The sequence below is a fragment of the Lupinus angustifolius genome, unplaced genomic scaffold, assembly GCF_001865875.1.
Source record: "Lupinus angustifolius cultivar Tanjil unplaced genomic scaffold, LupAngTanjil_v1.0 Scaffold_332, whole genome shotgun sequence".
Lineage (NCBI taxonomy): Eukaryota > Viridiplantae > Streptophyta > Magnoliopsida > Fabales > Fabaceae > Lupinus > Lupinus angustifolius.
The window spans coordinates 130,347-143,145 of record NW_017727750.1 but is presented as its reverse complement, the minus strand read 5'-3'; the positions used below and the strand labels follow the sequence as shown (position 1 = coordinate 143,145).

General features: G+C 32.3%; 1 pseudogene; it reads left to right on the top strand.

Annotated features, from left to right (window-relative positions):
* The first annotated feature begins 763 nt into the window (after nt 1–763).
* LOC109341046 overlaps nt 764–12,799 on the top strand; it is a 32,011-nt pseudogene continuing 19,975 nt past the window's right edge.

Genomic DNA, 12,799 nt, shown 5'->3' with positions numbered 1-12,799 from the left:
ATTTTGAATTTTAATTGATGGATTTAAAAAAAATAGAAGACGAAAACAACAAAACTAAATCGAACCAAACCATTCAATACCAATTTGGTTAAGTTCCTATAGAAAAATTGATAATTAATTGAGGTGAACTAAACCATATCTTTATGTTTGGTCATTGAATTGCACTAAAAATCAAATCGAACCCAACTTTTGTATCCCAAATTTTGAAGATGACATTTAATGTCCAATATATATTTATGTACTTTTGTCTTTCATTTATTTTATCTTTCATGTTACTTTATTGAAATCTATTAACATATATTTATTATTATTATTGCATAGCTTTATATGATAACCAAACATTTTATAAACGTGGCCATAGAGTTAAGAGTTGGATTATATATATCACATTTTTTAATAGCAATCCGGTTTTTTCGCAAACATATATACTTTATTATATTGAAATTTTCCCTCACCCTAATATTTGTTTTTAAATTTGAACTGGTATTTGTATTTTATTGTTTTAAACTCTATTCGTTCTAGTATTTTTTATAGCGTAATAATTCTATAGTGAACAAACCAAACACGGTGAGCCAAGAAAAGACAAATATGAAATAAGAGAGGCAAAGTAGCATATATGCATGATTGCCGCGTCCATGTATATCCATAATGAGCTGTGTAGATAAATGGCATGCACATGACACCTCAAATTTGTCAATATGAACACTCGTCAACATGCATGATCTATAAATATGAGTGATCTTATTCCCCATTTTCATCATCGAGTGCAATCTAATATAATCAAATATGGCTAAGATGAGAGTGGGGTTTCCAACGTTAGTGTTGCTACTAGGAATAGTATTCCTCATGGCAGTATCAATCGATATTGCTTACAGAGGAAAAAATGTGATAAAGAATCATGAGAGGCCTCAGGAAAGAGAATAAGAGGAGCGTGACCCAAGGCAACAACCACACCCTTGGCACCAAGAGGAGCAAGAAAGAGAGCATAGGAGAGAGGAGGAGCATGATCGTGAGCCTTCACGTGGTAGGAGCGAGAGCGAAGGAAGTCGAGAGGAAGAGCGTGAACGAAGGAGAGAACCTCGTAAAGAGAGGGAGCAAGAAAAACAACCAACCTCAACATGGAAGGAGAGAGGAAGAAGAAGAGTGGCAACCCAGGAGATAGGGGTAGCAATTGGATGAGTTTGGATGGATTTGGATTTGGATTTGGATTGTAATGGATGGATAGAAAATTAGCCATCAATCCTTATAAATCCATTATATCACATTTTTAAATTATTCAATCCATCCATATCCAAGGAATTGCTATCCATCCATTCTATCCATGTATCTATTTTAATAGATTGGATGAATGGATATCCAACTCACTTTTTTAATTTGAACAAAATATTTTTAATAAAGCAGTTTGAAGAAAAAAATTCTTGTAAAAATTCTTATTTAATAAAGCATGTTTAAAAAGTGTTTTTAAAAAAAATTACTTTTAAAAAGTGATTTAAAAAAAACACTTTTTAGAAAATAATTTTCTTATAAAACACTTTTAAAAAGTGTTTTCTTGATAAGCACTTTTAAAAAGGTGAATTTGTGAAGTTTTTTTATAAGCACTCTTATTGGCAAAAATCTCTGGTACAACATAATTGGTAGGAGTGTAAAAGTTAGGTTCGGTTTTTGACGCAATTTAGTGACCGAACCGAACACAAAGATATGGTTCGGTTCTACTCGATTAACCGCAAATTTTATTTAGGAACCGAACCGAACCGATCATTAATGGTTTGGTTCGGTTCCGTGGTTTTTCAACTTTTTGAAAAAATCCTTTAAGAAATAGTTGAACAAAATTTACAATGTATAGAGTCAACTAAATGAATACTAAACACATCAATCATAAAAGTATTTAATACTCTTTCTAGTAAAACAATAATAATTCAACATCTCAACGCACTACAAACTTGAAATTTTAGTCCACAAAATTTTTGCAATATCCAACAAAATTTAAGAATGACAAACTTGGTACCAATTTTTTAGTCCAAGAGTAACACCTAATACTCCACATCATTATTAATGTCCTCAAGTTCTTTCTTTATTTTATTTTAGTTCCTTAATTTCTTTATTTAATTAATTTCATTAGTGATTAGGGACAAAATGTATACTAGTTTTTTAGTTTTCTTTCTATCTTCTTAATGGATATAGAGATAATATAAATATTTAGGTTTATTTACTAAATTAATTTTTATATTTGCCTCTTATTTATAGCCTATATGTATTAATAATCCTAAATTCTTAATCATATTTTATCTCCTAACTTTAAAGCTTAACTATCCAAATATAAAATAAAATTATTTTTTAATATGTGGTTCGGTTCGGCTCTAACGGTTCCAAAATTTACAAAACCGTGAACCGAATCAAACTTAAATGGTTCCAAATAAAAAAAACTGAATCGAACCGTGAAACCGAACCAAAATGCATTTTATGGTTCGGTTTCATGGTTTAAACCGGAACCGCTAACACCCCTAATAATTGGAACTTCCCCAATTGTATGCAACAGTCCATCATCCTGAAATATTTTATTTTGTTATTATATTATCACATTAGTCAAAAACCAAAATGATATATTTATATTTTGATTAAGATGTTGGGATAAAACACTAAGGCCGAAATTGTTTATACTTTTTTATAATCACTTTTTAAAATCCCAATTGCAATTTTCAACTTTTGTAATGTGTGGAGGGTTATGCTTATAAAAGTGAGAGAAATTTTTTATATTAATATTGAATTAATTGGAAAAAAATGTTTTTATTTTTATTTTTTTGGATGGATTGGATATTCATCTTAATGAATATACTCACGGATATCCATTGGATATAATGGATAGATTTGAATCCATCCATTATGAACACTATCCGATGGATTATATCCATTTAAATCCATTAGTTCTAACAGATGAATTTGAATGGATTTAATTTGGATGGATTTTGAATTATGGATAATTTTGCCACCCCTATCAAGAGACAACGATCTCAAAGTAGAAGGGGAGAGAGAGAGCAAGCTTAGGTAGGCAAAGTGGTTATGAGAGGAGGGAAAAAAGGGAAGAGAGAGAGCAAGAGCAAGGTTCTCGCTCAGACTCACACAGACAGAGGAACCCTTATTACTTCAGCTCTGAAAGATTCCAGACTCTTTACAGAAATAGGAACGGCCAAATCCGTGTGCTTGAGAGGTTTGACCAGAGAACCAATAGACTTGAGAATCTCCAAAACTACCGCATTATGGAGTTCCAATCAAAACCTAACACTCTCATTCTCCCTAAACACTCTTATGCTGACTACATCCTCGTTGTACTCAATGGTAACTATTATCAAGGATTTAAATTGACGTCGCTAACCTAAATTTAGAACCTCACTTACTATTACTAGTAGTATTCATTTCTATCAATTAATTAATGAGAATGAATGATTTGTTACATTCATTATTTTGGGATTGTAGGTAGAGCCACAATCATGATAGTCAACCCTAATAAAAGACAAGCATATAACCTTGAGTATGGCGATGCTCTCAAACTCCCAGCTGGAACAACTTCTTATATCCTTAACCCGGATGACAACCAGAACCTTTGAGTAGTCAAGCTCGCAATACCCATCAACAACCCTGGCAACTTCTATGTAATGTTCTTCTCCTGTCATATTATCTTTTATTTTTATATCATCTAACTTTCTATGCTCCCATTGCATATTTAACACCATGTAATTTTAATTTCTTCCTCATTTCTCTCTATATTTGTATATTTATAGGATTTCTATCCATCAAGTACTAAAGACCAACAGTCTTACTTCAGCGGCTTCAGCAGGAACACTCTAGAGGCCACCTTCAATGTATCACATCTGATCTACATTGGTTGAACAATTATTAATTGAGTATATGTACTAATGATCACATATTTGTTTGTTTGGATTTCAAATATAGAGCCGTTATAAAGAGATACAAAGGATTCTTTTAGGAAATAAGGATGAGCACGAAGATGAGGAACAAAGCCATGGACAGGAGCAGAGCCACCAAGAAGAGGGGGTGATAGTGAGAGTGTCAAAGGAACAAATCCAAGAATTGAGAAAACATGCTCAATCATTATCAGGAAAAGGCAAACCATCTAAATCTGGCCCCTTCAACTTGAGAAGCAATGAACCCATTTATTCAAACAAGTTTGGCAACTTCTACGAGATCACCCCAGACAGAAACCCTCAAGCTCAGTATTTGGATATCTCTCTCACCTTCATAGACATTAACGAGGTAAATTACATATATCACATCCTAAATAACTATACACATAATTCCTTCTACTTATTCACTAGTGTTGCGTCTTAGACAACAATACTAATACTAATGATTTCATTTTTTATATTTTAGGGAGCTTTTTTTTAGCCACACTATGTATAACTCAAAGGCCATATTTGTAGTCGTGGTTGATGAAGGAGAAGGAAATTATGAACTGGTGGGTATAAGAGATCAACAACAACAACAAGATGAGCAAGAAGTGAGAAGGTACAATGGTAAATTAACAGAAGGTGACATTTTCGTAATTCCGACAAGTCATCCAATTTCCATCAGCACTTCCTCAAATATTCGCTTGCTTGGATTTGGCATCAATGCTTATGAAAACCAGAGGAATTTCCTTGTAGGTACCATAAACATTATTCAATTTCAAACATTGTAATTAAATATATTTCACTTTAACCTTAAGAGGTAGTTTAAAAGGTAGATACACGATTATAAAATTGATCGCCAAATCACCAACTATGTCTTGGACATAGCCAATGTGGCAACAAAGCCAACTTTTGGCACAAATACCTAATTGTAAAAAATAATATTTGCTTTATGACTTTGGTTTTGGCGTTACTAACTCATACTGTTATGTTTGGAAATCATTGAAAATTGAAAGGTTCTAAAGAGAATGTGATAAGGCAGTTAGATAGAGAAGTGAAGGAGCTTACATTCCCTGGTTCTGCTGAAGACATTGAGAGATTAATCAAGAACCAACAACAATCTTACTTTGCAAATGCTCAACCTCAGCAGCAACAACAAAAGGAGAAGGAGGGAAGCCATGGAAGAAGGGGTCTCATCTCTTCTATTTAGAGCACACTTTACTAAGCTGATATCTACTATCATGTAAGAGCTCATAGTGATCCACAAGATAATAATAACACTAGAGTTTTACCTATGTACTATTATTAATAAAAGATCTACCTTCATCAATCTATATGTTCTTATTAAATTTAACTAATATAATTATATATATATACTTATTGACTTCATTCATATTGCATTTACTTCTCGCTTAAAAGAATTAGAGTTTCACACATTTCTTAACTAAATTAATTTAATTCTCAAAATGAATCCAAGACAACAACTCAGATCATAAGTCCTTGAGCTTTTTTAGTTTCTTGTTTCGAAGTATCATAGTTAATATCCCATATTAGAATCCAAATGCTTTATTTAATTTTATTTTATTTTTTGAATTGAAATGTTTTTATGCATTTATCAAATAAATTTGATAAGTTATAAAACATTAACACTAGATTACAATGGTAAAAGAAATATTAGGCAATAGAAGTTAAGAAATAATTATGTTGATATGAATTGTTTAATGAAATATGTGATGGAAGAGATCAAAATATCATTAATTTTTTTTAAGCAAGGGGCTTAGCCCATAATATATTAATAAGCTGAAAACATACAAGATTAGTTTACAAACCTATAGGAAGGTAATTGAATACTATTCCTATACAAATAAGGAAGCACTAAAGAAGGTGGATGAGTCCACCAAGTGTAGCAATTTTGATCAATGCCGAAGTTTGCCAATGAATCAGCACATTGGTTTCCCTCCCTATAGATGTGTGTTATCCAACAATCCATTGAAGACATGAGGATCTTACATGACCTCCAAGTTGACATTAACTTCCAAGGGATAACCATAGTACCTAGGAAAATTTTTGTGACCAACAATGAGTCACATTCTAACCAAATTGTGTGCCATCCCATGCTGTGAGCCTTTTGAATTGCTAAAAAGGCTGAAGAAAGCTCAGCATAGAGAGCATCATGTATGCCAAAATAGGTAGAGAAAACACCCATGAACAAACCATCATGATCCCTGAAAATTCCTCCCCCTCCAGCATGCCCTGGATGACCTCTAGCAGCTCCATCCGTATTGATTTTTACCCTGCCAAAGGGAGGCAACTTCCAATTGACTTCCAAGATTCTAGGAGATTTCCTATAGTTGACCTGCACTTTTAGAGACCTGATGATTGAGGAATCAAGCAGAGAGGAGCTTGCTATTGCCGAGGAAGAATTACCAGCCAGAGTGAGGGAGCTCTTGATTCTGTTGATAGCTTGAGGCAGAAGTAATTTTTTGTCCTGAAACCTGCTCAAATTTCTGCAGTGCCAAATTGTGTTAACAGCAAGCACCACTGCAGCAGTGATGAGGAATTGCACTTGAGCACTTCCTTTGGCAGCAAGGAGAAGATTAGCAGCAGAAGATGTGTCAATTGTGATTTGGAATTGATGATTCAACCAATCCCAGATTGCAGTAGCAAAGGAACATGAGAGAAATAGGTGCTGAGATGATTCGACTTGGACATGACAAAGATTGCATTTAGAAGCTAAAATGCAGCCTCTAGCTTGTAAGTTCTCATCTGAGGGCATTCTGTTGTTTATAAGCCTCCAAAGGGTGAAGTATTTTGAGGGAGGAATGGAGCTAGACCAAATGAGCTTGCACCAATGCCTTGAATCAGTAGAAGGCATGATGCTCTTGTAGGCATCCTTGAGAGAGAGAGTACCATCAGTAGAGTCTGTCCAGAAGATTACCATCATTATTATACATTTATAAATCAGAATAAGAAGTATACCAGATAATGTTTATTTTGCGAGAATAGTCCAAGTAAAAAAAGCATCATCAATATAGTACAATAGGTATCGATACCCTTATAATCTTTTCGATGATAACTTTGAAAAACATGGAAAATAAGACTTGCCCATATCATATTATATAGTAATATAACTTTCCATTTGTCTATTTCAGCCTCAAAATGATTACACCCCAACATTTAGGCAATAGAAATTCTTCTAAAAAATAACCTAGGCTTTAACAACCATCATCGACAAATCTTAAAATTGAACAAAATTATATATTTAATGATTCTCACTTGGTGAACAAATTGCAACCCTAACATTTATGAATAATCTCAAATTTTCTCTCACTTCATTTTTTTCTTCACTTAAGTTAGTACTAAAACGAGATTAATATAGTTATAGAAATATAGACAGAATATTAGCAAACAATATCTAGAACTTGATACAAAATAAAAAAAAAAAGTAATAAATTCTAGTTTAATTCGTTCACTATTTCGTCTATCTTTCTTAATCTCAGCTTTAGCTTTTATTTCATTTATTTTGATAGTAACTATAAATGCAAATTCTCATTCACCTATTAACTCACCTTAACGATTTCGAATTTTAATCCAAACTGAATATTTTTTAGTGAATTTATTATTTCAATGGAACACACGCCTAACAAATAAATTAACTTAATTATTTACCTTTTATAATTTTCATTTTTGTTTGTTAAAATACTTATTTACCATCTCATTAACACACCATGATGTAAAAACTATTTCATACTGGCCGGTTCAACCTGTAAACCAATGAACCAGACCTCTAACTAGTACGACATGGTTGTTGTTCTAACCAAGTATCAAAATCGTTGAAAACTGATCAGATTTAGTCAAAACTGGTGAACAAGTTAAAATTTGACTAAACCAGCCGGTTTATATAACTAAAAATACACCCCTAAACTACGTCGTTTTACGGAAGTGGGATTTTCAAAATTTATAGGCTACACCGTTCACAATTCTTCTACCCTTATTCGATTCTTCTCTATCCAGTATTCACACTTCTTCAATCCTTCTTCAATTCTTCTATAGTTCCAGGCTTCCACCAACGTATCATCTTCGTTCCTGCCTATTCCTTGTAGAGTTGACACTATTTTCCACTAAGGGGTGTGTTCATTTCATCTCTCACCTTATCTCTCTTGCTTCTTACTTACTTGATTCTTCTATTTGTTCAATTAGTTGATTTGCTAGTTTTGCCCTTTTGGGCTTCTATTTGCATCAATGGAAGATGGGTTAGACTTTGGATTTGTTAAAATTATTTATCTATGGGAATTCTTAGTACACTATAAATATGAATTATAAATTTTGTTATCTACCTAGTTGATTTTTATATTAAAGGTTATATACATAAGCATGTATGTCCGGTTTAACTGTCATAAGTTAATTAATGAACCATCGGTTAAACCACTATACCATTGTACTAGTACGGTGACCAATTTGAGGACAGATACTGTATTAATAACTATACATCTCTAAATGTAAACATACATCTCAAGTTTCAATAAGTTTGAGGTAAATTTATAAAAAAAATTAGTATATAACTTATCATCACAACTATAATTTAGTAGTTGATCAATAAATTAAAATTCTATGTACCCTTAAGATGTTAGTGTAAAGCTTACTCCTCACTTTGTCCCACTTAAGTATATGTATCATTATATATATTATTTTTTATTTTATCTGATTTATATCATATAAATATTAAGACTCGTTAGGTTCATGAGCTAGTTCGATATATATATATAACTAAATTTTATATTTGTTTTTGTTATATATATATATATATATAAAAGGTTATATATATATATAACCTTATGCAATATATTTTTTAAAAATAAATTTATTATTTGAGTTATATAAATGAACCAATTCGAGTTGAGTTGAACAATTCGCGAAATTTAACCGAGTCGAACCCGAGCTAAAAAATAACTCGTATCAAACTTGAGTCGAGTTTCAAATTGAGTAGATCCTTATCAAGCTGAGTTCTGGTTCAGTCCGGTTCGGCTCGTTTTCATCTCTATAAGCAAACCAAGAGAAAGTTGAATCACAAGGAAAGTGAATAGTGATAATAAGTGATGGTTGATGGTCTATGGTCACCAAAAAAGTATCATAACAAAACATTTTCTTCACGCCCGTTAAAAATGATTTATCAATATCAATGATGATTAAATAAGAAAACATTTTCTTAATCAAGTTGCAGAACATGAGGATGATTACAGAGTATTAAGAGTAGAAAGTTCCTTTCTCTCAGTAGAAGCATTGTAAGAAAGCCTTTCCTACATTCTAGCCAAGGTTGATTTATTATCATCCTTTTTTAGAAATGATTGAGATGTTGAATAAATGGATAGTTACACTGTAGTGAAGACATAAAAAATACGAAGTTCTTTTCTCATTAAGTATGGTGTAAAACATTTCTAAGCACCTGTCCAAAATTCTTAACATCATTTTTCTTTCTTTCATGGTTTACTTTCTTTAATGCCAAATTTATCTAGGATTTTATCTATATATCTTTCTTATGACAACCTCAGGATACCTTGAGAGGATCTCTTAGTATCTGAATACTTAATACAAAAGAAGCTTCCCCAAGATCTTTCATTTCAAATTTCTTCATTAGAAATCTTTTAGTCTCATGCAATAGTCCCATATCACTGCTCTCAACAAGTATATTATCGACATATAATACCAGGAATATAAATTTACTCCCATTGAGTCTGTGTTACACACAATTACCAACTTTATGTGCCTCAAAACCGTACGAGGTAATAACTTGATGAAACTTGTGATTCCATTGACAAGAAGCTTGTTTAAAACTAGAGATGGATTTCTTTAATTTGCATACCATTAACTTTGAGCCAATTGTCACAAAGTATTCTAGTTGCACCACATAGATCGTTTCTTTAATGTCACCATTTAGAAACATAGTCTTAACATCCATCTAATGTACCTCTAAATCAAAATGAGCTACTAGTGTCAATACTATTCTAAAAGAATCATTCGAAGATACTGGAGTGAAAGTTTCTTAATAATCAATGTCTTCTTTCTAAGTGTAGCCTTGAGCAACTAGACAAACTTTATATCTAGAACTTGACAATTGAGAATTAAATTTGGTTAAATAAAGGTCATTGTTTCATTACTTTTGCTGAATGAACCAAATGTGAGAAACTTGGGTCAAACACAATAAGGGTTCTGATATAAATTGACAATTGCATAAAAACCCTTTTTGCTTTCATGAGTGCATAATTTTGTAAGTTGTACATTCTAGAACTTGATTTATGCCCGTTTCAAGATTGAAGTTTGTTTGTATGCATTAAAATGATAGAGGCAATGGGAACTTTTTCTTTTGACCTTCAACTACTTGCTATAAACATTTAAAACCCATTAGTTGCCCACTTTTGAGCCAGGAATTTAATGGTTTTTCATAGCTACTTAAATTAGGGTTTGGGATAATATGGGATGTTTGGTTGAAGCAATGGGAAAGGTAAAAAGGTCATGTGTAGTGAAAGAAACCAAATAATTGTGAAAAAGAAAAAAAAAATCATAATTTCTCTTATAGAAAAATAATAAGAATGAATAAAAGAATGAAAAAATAATAATACAAAATGTACTAAAGGAGAAATTATTCAAAAATGATATTGTAAAAAGAATGGTTGATCGAAAAAGGATCATATGATAAATTAAGGCTTATTAAAAGAATCTCAATGCTTCAGTCAGATGTCTAAAAAGTTTAAGTATTTGGAGAAACATTTGTAGGCCTTTTGAAGTATCCTTTACTTGTTTATCTCACCATAAATCATTCACCTTGGCCCCATTACAATCATTTAAAGACCTCTTCACTTTTGCATGCATTTAAATACATTAAGTGGCGATTTGATCTATAATCAAGCATAAGATAATTTAATTTCATGAAAATTTGAGCGAAATACTATGACCTTTAAACACATGAGAGTGATGAAAGAAGAGTTACTCAATTCATGTAGTTGTTATGACTCGAAGACTTAGCTTGAATTATATTTGTATATGATTGTCTTGTCTTGATGTCTAGATTATTTCAAAACTAACATGAGATTGCTTATTATTTTGGGTCATGGTTTTTATATCATCATTCATGCATGATTGTAAAATTTAGACATAATACTTGCTTGAGGACAAGAAACATATAAGCTTGAGGAGATTTGATGAGTGTGAAATTATGTTACATTTGCATTACATTTAACTTACATTTTAGGACATAATTAAGACTTTAAGATTGTTTTTAGCTTTTATTTCTCTTTGTTCGGGTTGAGCGGGTGTTTTTGGCTATGTTGTGCAATTTGGATGGAATGAAGCCAAAAAGAGTAGAGATTGGGTGCAAGAAGATGAAATTCGGTGTTGAGCCTATGCAAAGACCAATTGAAGGGCCAAAAGAAGTAGTGAATGTTATATTCTATTCCTATTTTTTAGATTTGTTTTGTTGGGCTTAGTCCAATATTTTTTAATTAGGATAAATGAGGGTTCTCCCTCAAGGATTAAACACAGTTTACACTTTATACTTTACATTATAATTATCCAATTTAGAATTTGGTATTCTCTTCTCCATTATGAGTGAGTAATTCCCTTTGTTTCTAGGATTGGGGCATGCCCTATTACATTCAATAAACACTCGTTCTTACTTCTGTTTCATTGATTGTTGTGATTTGAATCATTAAACTGAGTTTTATTAGTGTGAGTTGTCTGGCCAACAAATTATACCTCTTAGATACATTAGGGAAGGACCGAGAGGTGAACCCAACTATCCGACCATTCAATTATTTAATCTAGAATCCTAATTCACGAGAGTAGTCTTAGGATTCTCGGGGGTTTTCTAGAATTCACCTTGGATTGCTACGAAGAGATTGAATAGAAAGATCCAAGTAAATGATTCAATTGATAATCGTACCACAAGAGTTGGTGCGGCTTCAATTGAGTGCACGTGTTGGAGCTCGAGAGAGGACGACACATATCAAAGAGCAATTCAACCTCACAACTTAAAGTTCATTAAAAGGAGCGAAATAACATAGCCAACAAAATAATATCTAATTTTTCTTGAGTCCAGTTTCCTTTCCTGTGGTCTATAAGGTCGTGTCTCAGTTGGAAAACCCCAAATGTGCAATGTTTTAAGCTTGGTCTTTTATCAGTCCAAAGCTCATATGGGTTTTTATTGTTAGGTAAAACAGTTTTAAACAGAAACTATTTTAATCGATTAATAGAAACAGTATAATCGATTAACACAGGAATATTAATCGATTAAACAGAACCAGTAAGCAATTACAGAAACGATTAAATGCGAAACAAATAACCGATAACAGAACGAATACAGAGCTTACAAATTTGTATATCAGAATAGCTTGCAATACAACAAAAGAACAGAATGTATTAGTTGAATCAAATATACAAATTAAATCGATTGAAAAACAGTAAAGAGAGAGAGAGAAACAAATCCTGCAAATCGAATTTTTATCCTGGTTCGTTTGCTGTCCACTGCAAACTACATCCAGGCCTCCCGGCTGACTTGGGAGATTTCCTTCACTATAATCGAATCAATGTAATTTACAAACACATTATCCAATTACAACACTTAGCAAATGACAAGAAATCAAAGAAACTATCCAATGGTTTGACTCCCTTCCTACCGATAAAGAAAACGTTTCTTTCGGCGTAGCCCCAGCCAAAGAATCTCTCGTTCTTTCCTTTTCTTACACTCTAAGCTATGAAGAAACACACAATCTCTACTGGTGATACGACACCAAGAGATTCCCTTTCACAACAATTACACAAGAATTACAAGAGTAATATTAAGCTATACCTAAGCTCAAATACAACATGAAGGCTTTACTCTAATGCACATTTAACACAAACAC